Raw genomic sequence first — 15,648 nt, 5'->3', positions numbered from 1 at the left:
GGGATTGTAAATGTAAAATATGACTGACTGGAGTTTTCATTTATTAAAAAAAACTTTAAAAAAACATCAACGAGTTTAAGGTTGCTATGTTCAACCACAGAGATCTCCATCATTACCACCACTTGGCAAAACTCTATGTAAATAAATATTTACGTATGGTTTTTCTGTGGGACAAAATTGTGGTAAAACGGGCTAAAACTATGTATCCTGAGGCTAAACTTTTTGTATCTAGGCATTTGAATCATTGTGTGAATGACTAAACTGCATTTTTCGCATACAGTATTTATACTAACCACTGCTTTAAATTTGAATGCTGGAGCCATCTGCTTCCGACTCCAACTACTGTATGCCGTTGAAAACATCCGGCTCCCGGAGGCAGCCGGATTGGCGGATCGGTGCGGGGCCTGGGTGTCGGACCCGCACCGATCATATACTGATGACCTATCCTGGGGAAAGGTCATCAGTTGTTCGGTTGTGGACAACCCCTTTAATTACAAAGTCTCCCTCTGCTTGGACACCTACCAATCAGCTGTAATCTGTGAGGAAACCTGTCAGTATGTGTTCAATTTCCCTGCAGTGCCACAACAGGGGAAATTAAAGGGGTTTTCGAGTCCCTAAAAATTGATGGCCTATTCATTGGATACGCCATCAATAGCTAATTGCTCGGCATTAGACTGCTGGGACCCCCACCCCCCCCCGCCGATCAGCTGTTTTGAAGAGGCCGCAGCACTTGTACGAGCGATGCTTTCCCTTCATTCAATCTTCTCCCATTGAAGTGAATGGGAGAAGGCTGTAATATTGTAAATTGCTGAGCAGTGACCGTAATGAAGGGGAAGCAGTGCTCGTACAAGCGCTGCGGCCCCTTTAAAACAGCTGATCGGCGGGGGTCCCAGCAGTCAGACCCCGAGACCTCTAAGAGAAAACCAACATAAGGCTTTATTTACACAAGCGTAATTCACATCCGTGATACGCGCGTGAAAATCACACGCGTCGCACGGACCTATGTAACTCAATGGGGCCGTTCAGACAGTCCGTGATTTTCATGCAGCGTGTGTCCACTGCGTAAAACTCACGACATGTCCTATACTTGTGCGTTTTTCGTGCATCACGCACCCATTGAAGTTAATGGGTGCGTGAAAATCACGCGTGGCACACGGATGCACTTCCGTGTGCTGCGCGTGATTCACGCAAAAGTAGACCAAGCAATGAAGGGAAAAATAAAACCACCTCCTTCATTTCTTTTTCTCAACCTCAAAACCGCTTGTCATAAGGATGGCATATGCGTGAAAATCACGCAGCCACGCACCAAACACTTATGACACTCGGAACTGCAACACGCAAAAAACGCTGCGTTTTTTGCACGTGCAAAACGCACACATTCGTGTGAATTTCACCTAAAGGAAATGATCTGATGGCTCTGAATTAGAACCTTCTTTTATTGTACAAGGGACCTCTGAAAACGTTTCCTTTGCACCAGGTCTGATAAATCTTCCCCATTGACTTTTCAATATTGTTACATTAGTTGAAGTCCATAGTTCACACTAGTTATAAGATGCAGGCAGAAGCAATGTTAAGGAAATCCTCTAGGGGTCAGCACTCAGCAGTGATACAGCCGATGTTTGCTTACTGCAGCATACTGATTTTCTAAACTGTAGCTCAAAATAACATTTAGGGCCAGTTCACACTGAGTTTATTTACACGTTTTTTGACGCGGTAACCGCGTCGGAAAACGCGCCAAAAATGGGCCGAAAATGCCTCCCATTGATTTCAATGGGAGGCGGAGGCGTTTTTTTCCCGCGAGCAGAAAAACCGGCTTGGGGGAAAAAGAAGGGACATGCCCTATCTTCGGGCATATACGCCTGTGACCTCCAACTGACATCAATGAGAGGCAGAGAAAGCGTATTTCGTGGCGTTTTATGCCCGCGGCGCTCACTGGCCTAGGGCAAAAAACGCCGCGAAGATCGAAACTGAATTTTGAGGCAGATTTTCTTCCTGCAAAAAACTCTGTGTGAACCCAGCCTTAAGAGGCTCTGTCACCAGATTTTGCAACCCCTATCTGCTATTGCAGCAAATCGGCGCTGCAATGTAGATTACAGTAACGTTTTTATTTTTAAAAAACGAGCATTTTTGGCCACGTTATGACCATTCTTGTAGTTATGCAAATGAGGCTTGCAAAAGTCCAAGTGGGTGTGTTTAAAAGTAAAAGTCCAAGTGGGCGTGTATTATGTGCGTACATCGGGGCGTTTTTAATACTTGTACTAGCTGGGCGCTGTGAAGAGAAGTAACATCCTCTTCTCTTCAGAACGCCCAGCTTCTGACAGTGCAGACCTGTGACGTCACTCACAGGTCCTGCATCGTGACGGCCACATCGGCACCAGAGGCTACAGTTGATTCTGCAGCAGCATCAGCGTTTGCAGGTAAGTCGATCTTACCTGCAAACGCTGATGCTGCTGCAGAATCAACTGTAGCCTCTGGTGCCGATGTGGCCGTCACGATGCAGGACCTGTGAGTGACGTCACAGGTCTGCACTGTCAGAAGCTGGGCGTTCTGAAGAGAAGAGGATGTTACTTCTCTTCACAGCGCCCAGCTAGTACAAGTATTAAAAACGCCCCGATGTACGCACATAATACACGCCCACTTGGACTTTTACTTTTAAACACACCCACTTGGACTTTTGCAAGCCTCATTTGCATAACTACAAAAATGGTCATAACTTGGCCAAAAATGCTCGTTTTTTAAAAATAAAAACGTTACTGTAATCTACATTGCAGCGCCTATCTGCTGCAATAGCAGATAGGGGTTGCAAAATCTGGTGACAGAGCCTCTTTAGTCAACTAAATAAAAGAATAAAAGCATAAAGTAAACAAAATGATTAAGAGTACAAAGAAGACCTTTTATCAACTAAGCAGCCGTGTAGGTCAGTGCATTTACTTTCTAAAATTCAGCTCTTGCCATGTCATTTAGGTAATTCAAACTCATTATTCTAAGCTGTTCAGTTACTCCATTCAAGCTAATAATTTAGCCTTTACTGCCTAGGGCCTCATGCACACAGGAATGTCGTGTGCACGGAACTGCATGGACCCTGTAGGCACTTTGCGTGCCCCCGTATGGTGCCACCATTAGTAAGACACGAGACGCCCAGGATCCTGAATACAGCTGTGTGCATAAGACGTTCCACATATGGGCATACTGCATCCGTATCTAACTATCTGTATTATAGACATCACACTAGGGGTGAGATTCAAATTTTTAATATGTTTCCTACTTGTATGACAAAGATAATAGTGGCCACTCTGCAGTACTCTACAGAAAACGATTCCTACTTTTATAACCAAATCAAATAATACAATATTCCAAATACACCATATATTAATGTGGCATGTAAATAAATATTGTTATATGTAACAGTCATTTTCTGTAAATTATCCAAACTTGTGTACCCCTTCCCCCTCCAAGGCTAGAATTTGAAATTGTTTGCCACACTATGAATACATACATACATACCTCCCCACACTCACTACATTGTACTCATTACTTAGTTATGGACCTATATGTGCACATTGTGCCGTGGGAAATCCCACAACTTTCTGCTAAGCCTTAAAAATACAAAAGGTTAAAGTACAGATACAGTATCAGAATGAACCCGAACCAAGCTCATACATAAATACATGAGATCAATTGCAAAGTAAGGTTCACTCATGCCATATAAGTTGTAACACATGAAACTACAGCTCCCAGTATGACCTTAACCATGGTAAAGGTATGCTATGAGTTGTTTATTTCATGGACAAGCATGCTACCACCCATCATCACACTCCATATACTGTATATGTGTATATAAACCACCATCAGCCTTGTGTATAAACCACCATTAGCCCTGTATATAACCCCCCCATCAGACCTGTATCTAACCCCCATCAGCCCTGTATATAACCCACATCAGAACTGTATCTAACCCCCATCAACTCTGTATATAACGCACATCAGCTCTGTATAAAAAACACTTCAGACCTGTATCTAGCCCCTCATAAGCCGTGTATCTACCCCCTCCTAAGCCCTGTATTTAAGCACCATCATCCCTGCATCTAACCCCCATCATGCCTGTATATAACCCCCCATCAGCCCTGTATAAAACCCACATCATTCCTGTATCTAACCCCTTATAAGCCCTGTATATAAACCACCATCAGCCCTGTGTATAAACCACCATTAGCCCTGTATATAACCCCCCATAGGACCTGTATCTAACCCCCATCAGCCCTGCATATAACCCATATCAGACCTGTATCTAACCCCCCATCAACTATGTATATAACCCACATCAGCTCTGTATAAAAACCACTTCAGACCTGTATCTAGCCCCTCATAAGCCCTGTAGCTACCCCCTCCTAAGCCCTGTATTTAAGCGCCATCAGCCCTGCATCTAACCCCCATCAGGCCTGTATATAACCCCACATCAGCCCTGTATATAACCCACATCATAGCTGTATCTAAACCCCAAATAAGCCCTGTATATAAGCGCCATCAGCCCTGTATCTAACCCCTCCTATGCCCGGTATATAAGCGCCATCAGCCCTGTATCTAACCCCCATCAGCCCTGTGTATAACCCACATCAGTCCTGTATATAACCCCCATCAGCCCTGTATATAACCCACATCAGTCCTGTATATAACCCCACAAAAGCCCTGTATATAACCCACATCACTGTGAATCTTTGACACACATTTAGCACCGATTCACAGGTATTGCAGACTTTTCTACCATTCACTAAATGCGTGTCCAAGATTCACAGTGAGCAAGTAGAAATGAAGGGGAAGCAGCGCTCGTACGGACCCCGACCCATCAGCTATTGATGGCCTATCCTGAGGACAGGCCATCAATTTTTACTGTCTGTAAAACCCCTTTAAGCATATTGTTTAGCCCAAAATATATAACCTTGCACTTAACTGCATTCATCTTCAATTGATATTTTGCTGCTTATTCAGCCAGTTTATCCCGGTCTCTATGAGTAGTATCTGCACTGTAAGAGCATGGTGTTATCTACTACACAGGCCCACTTCTACATCATTTATAAACTGGTTAAACAGTTCCGACAACCCCAGTGCGACACCCTGTTTATCTTTAAGAATATATTTTGTAGACCTATTTAAAACTGAACATTGATGATTCAGCTACCTTGGGGGTTTTGAAATTGCTTTGTCTTGAACAACATTGTCTTCAGCATCCGAGTTATAGGAAACCAATAATTATCTTAATGTTTTCTTTCAAAATGACATAATATTACACTACAGTAAGCCAAACTGATCTCATATCAATATTTACATGTGATTTAAGATCAGCTTATATGACATACTGTCAAGTCACGTTAGTCTGAGGTTGCATGGGATGATGGGGTAGTTTGAGTCACTAGTATCTAAGCATGTCAGCAATAAAACTACAGTGCAATCTTTCACATAGCGCTAATCATAGCAATCTTCAATAATAATCCAATGTTTCGAATGATCAGAAAACATGATTACAGTACGGGACAGTTGTCCTGCAGCGAGGCAGGGACTCCTAGCATCGTACATAACTATGATGCTAGGAGCCCGACTCCCTGCAGTGTGTTCGGTCCGGGTCTTGCGGCCGAAATACGTTCCGTCCATTATGGACGTAACATGCTCGTGTGAACCCAGCCTTAATATATAAGCTGTAGTGGATTTCATGTAAAGTAACTGTTCTCATTTTATTAAAGTAAATCCATTTTTATCCAATTTACAATTGTCAACATTTAATAGCTGCATGCAGTTTTAATGGAAAATATTGTGGTTTTTAGATGCAAGTTTTTCCTAATAAAATATTAGCCCAACAAAACGAACTGTGTAAAATCACCCCTATGGCTGTTATCGTATCCAATCTACATAATAAAATCAGATTTACATCATATTTTTCTATTTTTAAAGGCTACTTTATGTCTACTTTGCAACCAAATGGTTTTTAAATAGTCCCAATGCATCTCAAATGGTAAATTAAGCAAATTTTCTATACGTCTTAAAAAAATGTTCTATAATTTTTTTTCTGCAGCACTTTAGCAGACTATTTGTCTCCATGGCAACAGACAACCAACCCTGTATAGTCTGATCCTGCAGTCATACTTCCTTCTATCTGTCCTTCAATGCTTGCTAACCTACCGTAAGTACGTTAGCATAAATTAGAGGACATATGAAAGGGAGTATGCCTGCAGGATCAGACAATAGCATTTGTTTGTTGTCTGTTACCATGGAAATGCATAGTCTGCATAGGAGCTGTAGAATTAAAACTATAGGGAATATTTGAATAATTCCTAATGCAATGTTGCTTCATTTAACATTTTAGAAGCACCAGAACAATAAGAAAAAATTGGTTGCGAAAGTGGACATAGCCTTTAAGTGTATAAAATGTCAGTCTGTGTATACTTGTGTATATTTGTTATATATGTATATATACTGTATATATATATATATATACATATATATACACTACTGCCAATTAATCTCAATACACCAGCGATTCGTTGATTTCTCTGTAAAGTGTGAACATGATACGTGTGTTTTGCACAGAAATTAGTGTATGTACTGTTTTAAACACTTTTAAACATCGTATTTAAACATTTTTTATAAAAATATCTTCGAAAACTGTAGTTTTAGAAGGGACAGGGCTATGAAACCTGTGTCAAAGACAATTGCCCATAGCAACCAACCACAGCACATGTTTAATTTTTCAAGCACAGAATATGAAATGAAAGGTGGGCTGTGATTGGTTGCTATGAGCAACAAAGACTGTTTCTCTTTTCCACAGGTTTCTAAATCCCCACTGTAAACAGTGAAAGAAGTCCGTTGTTCGCCCCATATTGTGATACTGTGTAAACTTGTAAAAACGTGACGAGTCGTCTCATAAATGGTCCCAGGAAGGAGTTATCAATTGAAAAACATTCTGCCATAGTCGCTTTGAGAAATGCAGGGCATAGTCTGTGGGAAATTGTTTGCCTAGGGAAGGTTTCTCTTGGTGGCTTGCAAGAGTACCCTCAAGAAATACACCGAAAACAAGAGTGTACGTTATCGACAATGACCTGGACAACCCCAAGTGACCAGAAAACAGGAGGACAAATTTATCAGTGTGTTCCAAACAGGACAGATACAAAACAGCTGATAAGACCCTTGCTGCTCTGATGGAAGTGAAGAGGAAAAGAGTGTCAATCGCGACTGTTAAACGCCACCTTGTAGCCAGCGGCTTGAAGTATTGTGTTGCAGGCTGAAAATCGTTGCTTAGGCCGATTAATCAAAAGAAGTTATTATGGGATAAAAAGAACTGGATCTCGACCACTAGTCAGTGGAAGAAGGTTCTTTTCACAGACAAATCAAAGTTTGAGGTGTTTGGGTCCAAGAGGCGAAAGTTTATTCATCGTGCAACAGGTAAGTGTACGTTTTTTTCTTGCATTCATCCCACAGTCAAGCATGAAGGAGGTTCCATTATGATCTGGGGATGTTTCGGAGGTGCAGTTGGTGACATACTAAAAATCAAAGGAATCATTGACTCCAAGTGCTACCACAACATCCTGGTGCGCCATGCCATCCCTTCCGCCACTCATATTATTGGTTGTGGTTTCACACTGCAAGATACCAACCCAAAATATACCTCCTGTCTTTGCAAAAAGTATATTCAGTCAAAAGAAACAACATAGTTTGGCCACCCCAGAGTCCTGATTGGAATCCAATTGAACTCCTTTGGGATCATCTGAACAGGAGTGTTTGAAATGTGCAAGTTACGAGCCAAAACTCCCCTTTGGGAGTTGCTACAAGAGACGAAAATTTAGACATTTAGATGCTGTTTCGTCATACGTAGGAGCAGAAAAACAGAATTCAATGCTGTGACTGATTCGTCACATGATGGAAAACAGTGGCGCCAAGATGCTGCATGCTGTCGAGTTTCCATCATCATGTCTGCCATGCCTGAGGCATGACCTAGCAGGTGCCTGTCAGTTTTACACTGACAGGCAATAATACGCTGCAATACAGAAGTATTGCAGTGTATTATAAAAAACGATCAGAAGATCGCATAGTGAAGTCCCCTAGTGGGACTAAAAATAAAGTTATCCAAAAGTTTAATAAAGTTAATAATAAATAAAAATCCCAAATAAAAAAAATTAAAACCCCACTTTTTCCCTTATATAATACTTTAATATGAAAAAAAAAATTAAAACATTACACATCTTTAATATCGCCGCTTCCGTAACGACCCCACCGATAAAGTGATTATGTTTTTAACCCGCACGGTGAACGCCGTAAAAAAATCTAATAAAAAGCAATGCCAGAATTGCTGTTTTTTGTTCATCCTGCCTTCAAAAAAAAATTATAAAAAGTGATCAAAAAGTCACATGCACTACAAAATGGTACCAATAACAACTAGAAGTCGTCCCGCAAAAAATAAGCCCTCATACAGCTGCATCGGCGTAAAAATAAAACAATTATGGCTCTTAAAACATGGCGACACAAAAACAAATAATTTAAAAAAAAAGTGTTTTTACTGTGTAAAAGTAGTAAAACATATAAAATCTATAGAAATTTGGTATTGCCACAATCATAATGACCCACTAAATAAAGTTATTATGTTATTTATACCACACAGTAAACGGTGTAAATCTAAGACGCAAAAAAGTGTGGCGAAATCTATGGGTTTCTTACATTACCTCCCCAAAAAGTTAATCAATAAATTATATGTACCCCAAAATGGTGCTATTAAAAAATACAACTTGTCCCGCAAAAAACAAGACCTTATACAGCTATGTCGATGCAAACATAAAAAAGTTATAGCTCTTGGAATGCGGCGATGGAAACACGCAAAAAATAGCTTGGTCATTAAGGTTTAAAATAGGCTGGTCATTAAGGGGTTAAGCTAAATTTGTTTTCCTTTCTTTTGTATTTATTCCCTTTCATGTTATTTTATAAAGGTGTTCATTCATTGTCCAACAACACACCTTTCTTCAACTTAGTGTGTTTTTGTAATGTAAATACTTCATGGTCTACCCTTTGTTCTATTGCTTTGATTCTCGATTAAGAAAAACCATTAATAAAATAGCGTTGAAACCATAACAGCAAGAGAGTGTGCAGTGTATAGGCCTAGGCAAAAAGTACCACAGGGCCTTAATACAAGATGTTATACCAGTCACTCTTGACTGTCTCTGTGCAGTTTATAAGATGTTTCCCTGGAGACTGAAATCAATTCAGTATAAAATAGTTAATATAAACAAAAGAAACATATTGGTCCGCTCACCACACATGAAGAGCTGGATAACACGTCAATTAATGTATCGCTGCTTCGGACAAAGGTTCTACGTCGGAGGTAGATGAGGATCCAAAATAGCAGAGAGTGGTCCGGCACACGATGCAGGTAAAATCAATACTGCTTTATTGTAACAAAATTTAAAACAAATAAATAAAAGATTTTTATTTATTTCTTTTAAGTTTTGTTACAATAAAGCAGTGTTGATTTTAAATGCATCGTGTGCCGGACCACTCTCTGCTATAAAACATTAGAAACTATGGAAGTTGAGTATGTGCAGTATGTAACACTAGTCATCAGGAACTAGGATTTGTGTAGTCAATGGTGTACATACTATAGAGGTAGCCATGTGGGCCCATAGAGATGGGTGGTCGAGCCCTGGTCAACTGCATAACTACAGCATCTATAATGTTCGAAAACAAGGGTGGGGAATTAACCCAAGGATCATGGAGAGGAGATTGGAGGCAAATAGCAACAAGTGCACCAAGGTGGTTAGGTTTCTGATGGTGTCAACCAGTTCCATATGGGGACAAGTCTCCCCTATATATGTCCCTGTGTGGTGGTGTGATTCAATAGATTACAGGGATTGGTCTTTATAGTATAGAACAATGGCCATGTCAGGATTCAAACGCAGAAACTCTTCTCTCCCAGGCACTAGCACTTCCCCCTGGATTTAGTGTCTAGCTTCTCTTTGATTCCCGCCTCTGTAGATTCCATTGCCTTGATTGCCTAATTGGTCTGGCCATTGTGGTTCCCTTATAAGCCCGATGTCTGAGAAGAGAAAAATTTACACAGCGCCACATGGTGCAAGATAAACCTTGATAGGTAGAACGATGGATAGTAGTGGTAAGTTGTTAGACTCACCATAAAAGCTCGTACTGGCAGGTACAGCTTAGCGTTGAAGGACGTTTTTGTAACCAGGTTGCAGCTTTCAGTATCCAGGTACCGGCATCAATTGTATTGAGCCGCAAGTAAATAGAAATTATATATTTTTTTGAAAACGCGTTGCCCATCCTTGTTGTACAATAAACCTGCTTATCAGCATCATTCTGCTTATTCTTCATATTGAGTAGCGCTTTCCAAATATCCAGTTTTTTACATATATATTTTTTCCACAAAAATATATAATTTCTATTCCCCTTATAAGCCTGGACTTTGCAGTACCTCCTTGCCAGACTGTTGAGCTTCTGTCTTATAGTCTAGTACCTCTCTGCCTCATGTTATTACCTCTTACCATTTATCTGTGTACCGAACTTGAACTTTTTCTTGACCACGTCTCTGCCTCCCATAACTACCTATTGCCATTAATTTGTGTACCGAACTTGGACTGTTTCCTGACCACATCTATGCCTCCCATAATTACCTATTGCAGTTTATCTGTGTTCAGAACTTGGACTTTTAGTGGACTACTCTTGCTAATTGCATACTCTTGCCTAATCGTTTCAGCCACTGGACTCTGAATCTGCCACAGAATAGTCTGGCCAAATATGTAGTCTGCTGGAACCAGTATTTTGGCAAATATGAGGCAACAAATCGCCAAAGTACAAGCATTTGGCACTACCTATCAAGCTTATTATTTTTTTTCAACAGCAAGATCTAGTGCAAAATCAACAAAGAGAATTTATTGGATTGGAAAAAAAGTTCTAAATGTGCATGGCTCTGCCACAGATTCAAGTTAATGCATGCCACTACCATTAAAGTTCAGTCGTGATCGTCACCATTATTGAGGTTTCCTTAAAGAGGCTCTGTCACCAGATTTTGCAACCCCTATCTGCTATTGCAGCAGATCGGCGCTGCAATGTAGATTACAGTAACGTTTTTATTTTTAAAAAAACGAGCATTTTTGGCCAAGTTATGACCATTTTCGTATTTATGCAAATGAGGCTTGCAAAAGTACAACTGGGCGTGTTGAAAAGTAAACGTACAACTGGGCGTGTATTATGTGCGTACATCGGGGCGTGTTTACTACTTTTACTAGCTGGGCTTTCTGATGAGAAGTATCATCCACTTCTCTTCAGAACGCCCAGCTTCTGGCAGTGCAGATCTGTGACGTCACTCACAGGTCCTGCATCGTGTCGGCAACAGAGGCTACAGTTGATTCTGCAGCAGCATCAGCGTTTGCAGGTAAGTAGCTACATCGACTTACCTGCAAACGTCGATGCTGCTGCAGAATCATCTGTAGCCTCTGGTTTCGATGTGTCCTCGCTCGTCTGACACGATGCAGGACCTGGGGCAGGTAGTGAGTGACGACACAGCGTGATCTCTGGAGAACATGGCTGTGTCTGCACTGCCAGAAGCTGGGCGTTGTGAAGAGAAGTGGATGATACTTCTATGCACAACGCCCAGCTAGTAAAAGTAGTAAACACGCCCCGATGTACGCACATAATACACGCCCAGTTGTACTTTTACTTTTCAACACGCCCAGTTGTACTTTTGCAAGCCTCATTTGCATAAATACGAAAATGGTCATAACTTGGCCAAAAATGCTCGTTTTTTAAAAATAAAAACGTTACTGTAATCTACATTGCAGCGCCGATCTGCTGCAATAGCAGATAGGGGTTGCAAAATCTGGTGACAGAGCCTCTTTAACTAATAATCCATATACATTATATGGACAAAAGTATTGGCACAAACCTCTTAATCACTGAATTTATGTGTTTCATTCAGTCCCGTTGCCACAGGTGTATACAATCAAGCACCTAGCCATGCAGTCTGCCTTTGCAAACATTTGTGAAAGAGTAGGTACAGCCTGGTATTATAATAGGGTGCCACCGTGGCAACAAGTCAGTTTGTGAAACTTCTTCCCTCCTAGATATTTCACTATCAACTGTGAGTGGTATTATTACAAAGTGGAAGCGTTTAGGAACCGCAGCCACTCGGCCACGAAATGGCATACCACGTAAAATTACAGATCAGGGTATCCAAGTGCTGAGGCGCATAGTGCATAAAAGTCGCCAATCCTTTGCTGACTCAATAACTGCAAAGTTCTAGACCTCCTCTAACATTAACAGCCGCACAAAAACTGTGCGCTGGAAGCTTCAGGCTGGGTTCACACGACCTATTTTCAGACGTAAACGAGGCGTATTATGCCTCGTTTTACATCTGAAAATAGGGCTACAATATGTCGGCAAACATCTGCCCATTCATTTGAATGGGTTTGCCGACGTACTGTGCAGACGACCTGTTATTTACGTGTCGTCGTTTGACAGCTGTCAAACGACGACGCGTAAAAATACAGCCTCGTCAAAAGAAGTGCAGGAGACTTCTTTGGACGTTTTTGGAGCTGTTTTCTCATAGACTCCAATGAAAACAGCTCCAAAAACGGACGTAAAAAACGCAGCGAAGACGGCGCGAAAAACGCCGCGAAAAGTGCGAGTTGGTCAAAAAACGTCTGAAAAACAGGGTCTGTTTTCCCTTGAAAACAGCTCTGGATTTTCAGACGTTTTTGGTCACTACGTGTGCACATACCCTAATGGTATTGGTTTCCATGGCCAAGCATCTCCATGTGAGCTAACATCACCAAGAACAAAGCCAAGCGTCGAATCGAGTGGTCTAAACCATGCCGTCACTGGACTCTGGAGCCCTGATCTCAACCCTATCGAATTCCTTTGGGATGAACAGCTTTCTTTACTGTAAGAATTGTGAATCTGTGGAATATCCTTCTATGGATTTAGAATGGAATTTCATAAAAGCTTGTAGATGTAATGTGTAGGTGTTTTTTTCGGAATTTCTCCTGACCACGTTTCTGCCTTGCGTAACTACCTATTGATGTTTATCTGTGTACCGAACCTGAACTATTAGTTGACCCCCCTTGCTATTTGCATCTTCCTGCCTGATTTTTGTGCTACTGGACTCCGAATCTGCCATCCACCTTGACATGCCACCTGAGACTAGCCTTTGTACTGCATATAGCAGTAGCCCCAGGGTATGGGCAGACTACAGTATGTAAAACAATTCACCAGAGACTGAATCAAGGTCCTGTCTTGTGTGTGGACCAAAAAACACATTTGAGTGCGCATTAAAGCAAAATGAAAGTATAAACTAAAAATAAAAGTAACTGTTTTTAATGATGGTCTTATCCACTATGAAACAGTTCTTACAATAGATCTTCAATCTCTGTGGCTAGTTGTAATATAAAGAGGTGAAATTCTGTGTGACCCCTTGAACATTGCATTGAAGACCAGACCAAGCATACATCCTCTGGTATATTTCATATCCATTTAAGCTGTGACTTATAAATGTAGTGTCAGTCTATATCATTACACATACACTCCTCAACATTGAAATTGCAACACCAAGAAGGAAAAGTTTTGGAATTGTGGAAATCACAGGATCAATAGACGACATATTAATGATATGCAAATCATAAAAAAATGGAAACAAAATATTTCAAACATCTTGATTTATTCAGTATAGAGTATGAGCGCCACGCACAGAAATACATGCACTTACATGCCTTGGCATGCTATCAATGAGGCTATTAATGGTTGTCTGAGGAATGTTATGTGGCACTTGGGCACGCAAATCGTCAAAATTGGCTGCTGGCAGCACCCTTTGTAATTGCCAACCAATGATGTCCCAGATGTGCTCGATGGTAGACAGGCCCAGCGATGCTGCAGGCCATGCATGGTAGCATGTTTAGGCTATGCAGGCTGCCCACAGTAGCACGAGCAACATGTGGCCTGGCGTTGTCCTATTGAAAAACGGCTTCTGGAATACTTTGGAGAAATGGTCGTAACACTGGTTCTACGACCAAATCCATGTGACGGCGAGCTGTTAGTGCACCTGAAATTAAGACTAGAGGGGTCTAGTTACCGCACATTATGCCACCCCACATCATAATCCCGGGAGTAGGACCGCTGTTATGTTCCCTTGTGAAGGCCTCTACATGGTGTTGCCTACATGGTCTCCAGACCATTCTCTGGCTGTCATTGCGTCCGATACAAAAGCGGGACTCCTCGCAGAAGAGGATAGACCTCCAGTCCAGCCTCCATTGCCTTCTTGCTGTGCACCATGATAGCCTTTGAGAGCGGTGGCATGTAGTCAATGAAACACCTGTAGCTGGAAGTCTGGCTTGTAGCCCAATGTTGTGCAAATGCCATCTGAGGATTCGACAGTAGTTGCCGCCCTAATCTTGGGATGTGACGTCGAATTTCACTAGCAGTACAAAATGGATCACTATGCACCATTGTTCCAATCAGATGATCCTTCTGTACAGAGGTTCGCCTCCGCGCACTTCTTGCTGTCATTCCTGTTCGTTGTTGTTCTCCCAACCTCCAGGACACGCAATGTTGAACAGTGCTGACATCGCGGTCTAGGCCCCTACCGATCTCCTGGAGGGATAAACCAAGGTCTCTCAGTTCAAGTATTCTGTCTTTCTCAGTTTGTGACAAGTGGCGATAACTGGCACAGCGCACAATCATCCTACACCACTTGATCCGATTTTTTAGGTTTTTATGTGGCTAAAAAAACTTTGTTTCAAGCTTTTATGCCCCTCACACATGCCACAGATTGGAGTTAGGTACTTGAAAATTTGATCATTTGCAGATCTTAGCGACAACTGCTTCAATTTGCATAACTTTACGGCTCATCCTTCTTGGTGTTGCAAATTCAATGTTGAGGAGTGTAATATGAGTTCTAAAATGTTTTGAATGATAAATGGAACTCGTGATCAAAACATTTGAAAAGCATTCCTTCAATTCTAATATTCTAGTCATGGTAAGTATAGCACATGCAGCATTTTTCTTTAGATTCTTTCTGGAGAAGAATAGTGCACAGCATACTCCCAGTATACACACTATTTACACAACATATTTTTTTAGCTGGAGAGGCACATTTCCCTATTTTTATCCCTGCTTTCCAAATGATTTTTTCTATTAACACCAGTGTAAATGTAGAGTAGGGCACGGTATAGGAACATTTATATTAGACATCTCAAGAAATATCTCTCTTTTTTTTATCTGCGCTATAGTACATTTCTAAAGGTCTATTTACACTGGCCAATTATCGTCATGAATTACTAGTTTATGAGCAATCGTAACAATAATTGGCCGGTCTGAATGAAGAGAAGATCAATAAACAGTAAAACTATCATTGATCTTGATTGATTGTGCTGCACTAAAAATCCTTCTTACCACCAGCACGATCTGCAAATGTAAATGCTGCTCGTAGCAACATTTTCTTTTACAACAGCTATATCTGCTTAGCGCATTGCTCTCACAAGAGCTATTGCTAGGCAACAATGGTGCTCTTGACCCAGCCAGGAGGACAATCCTACCCACCAGCTGCAACGATCATTAGGATGTAAATTTACATTTGATTGTCTGGAACTATTTTTCAAACCACCAATT

General features: G+C 41.3%; 1 protein-coding gene across 2 annotated transcripts in view; it reads left to right on the top strand.

The window, feature by feature from the left end:
- The window catches only part of AMMECR1 (AMMECR nuclear protein 1), a 145,549-nt gene that overhangs the window by 40,300 nt on the left and 89,601 nt on the right, over positions 1-15,648 (top strand). The window contains exon 1 of one of the 2 annotated variants that reach the window (XM_075835819.1): positions 6,863-7,431. The exons of the other annotated variant lie outside the window; for it this stretch is intronic. The gene's annotated coding sequence lies outside the window, so the exon portion shown is untranslated. Of the gene's footprint in view, positions 1-6,862; positions 7,432-15,648 lie in introns of those variants that run through there. 2 annotated transcript variants of the gene reach the window in all.

Source organism: Rhinoderma darwinii, chromosome 8, assembly GCF_050947455.1.
Source record: "Rhinoderma darwinii isolate aRhiDar2 chromosome 8, aRhiDar2.hap1, whole genome shotgun sequence".
Taxonomy (NCBI): Eukaryota; Metazoa; Chordata; class Amphibia; order Anura; family Rhinodermatidae; genus Rhinoderma; species Rhinoderma darwinii.
The sequence above is the reverse complement of the archived record's forward strand: the minus strand, read 5'-3'. Positions and strand labels throughout refer to the sequence as shown.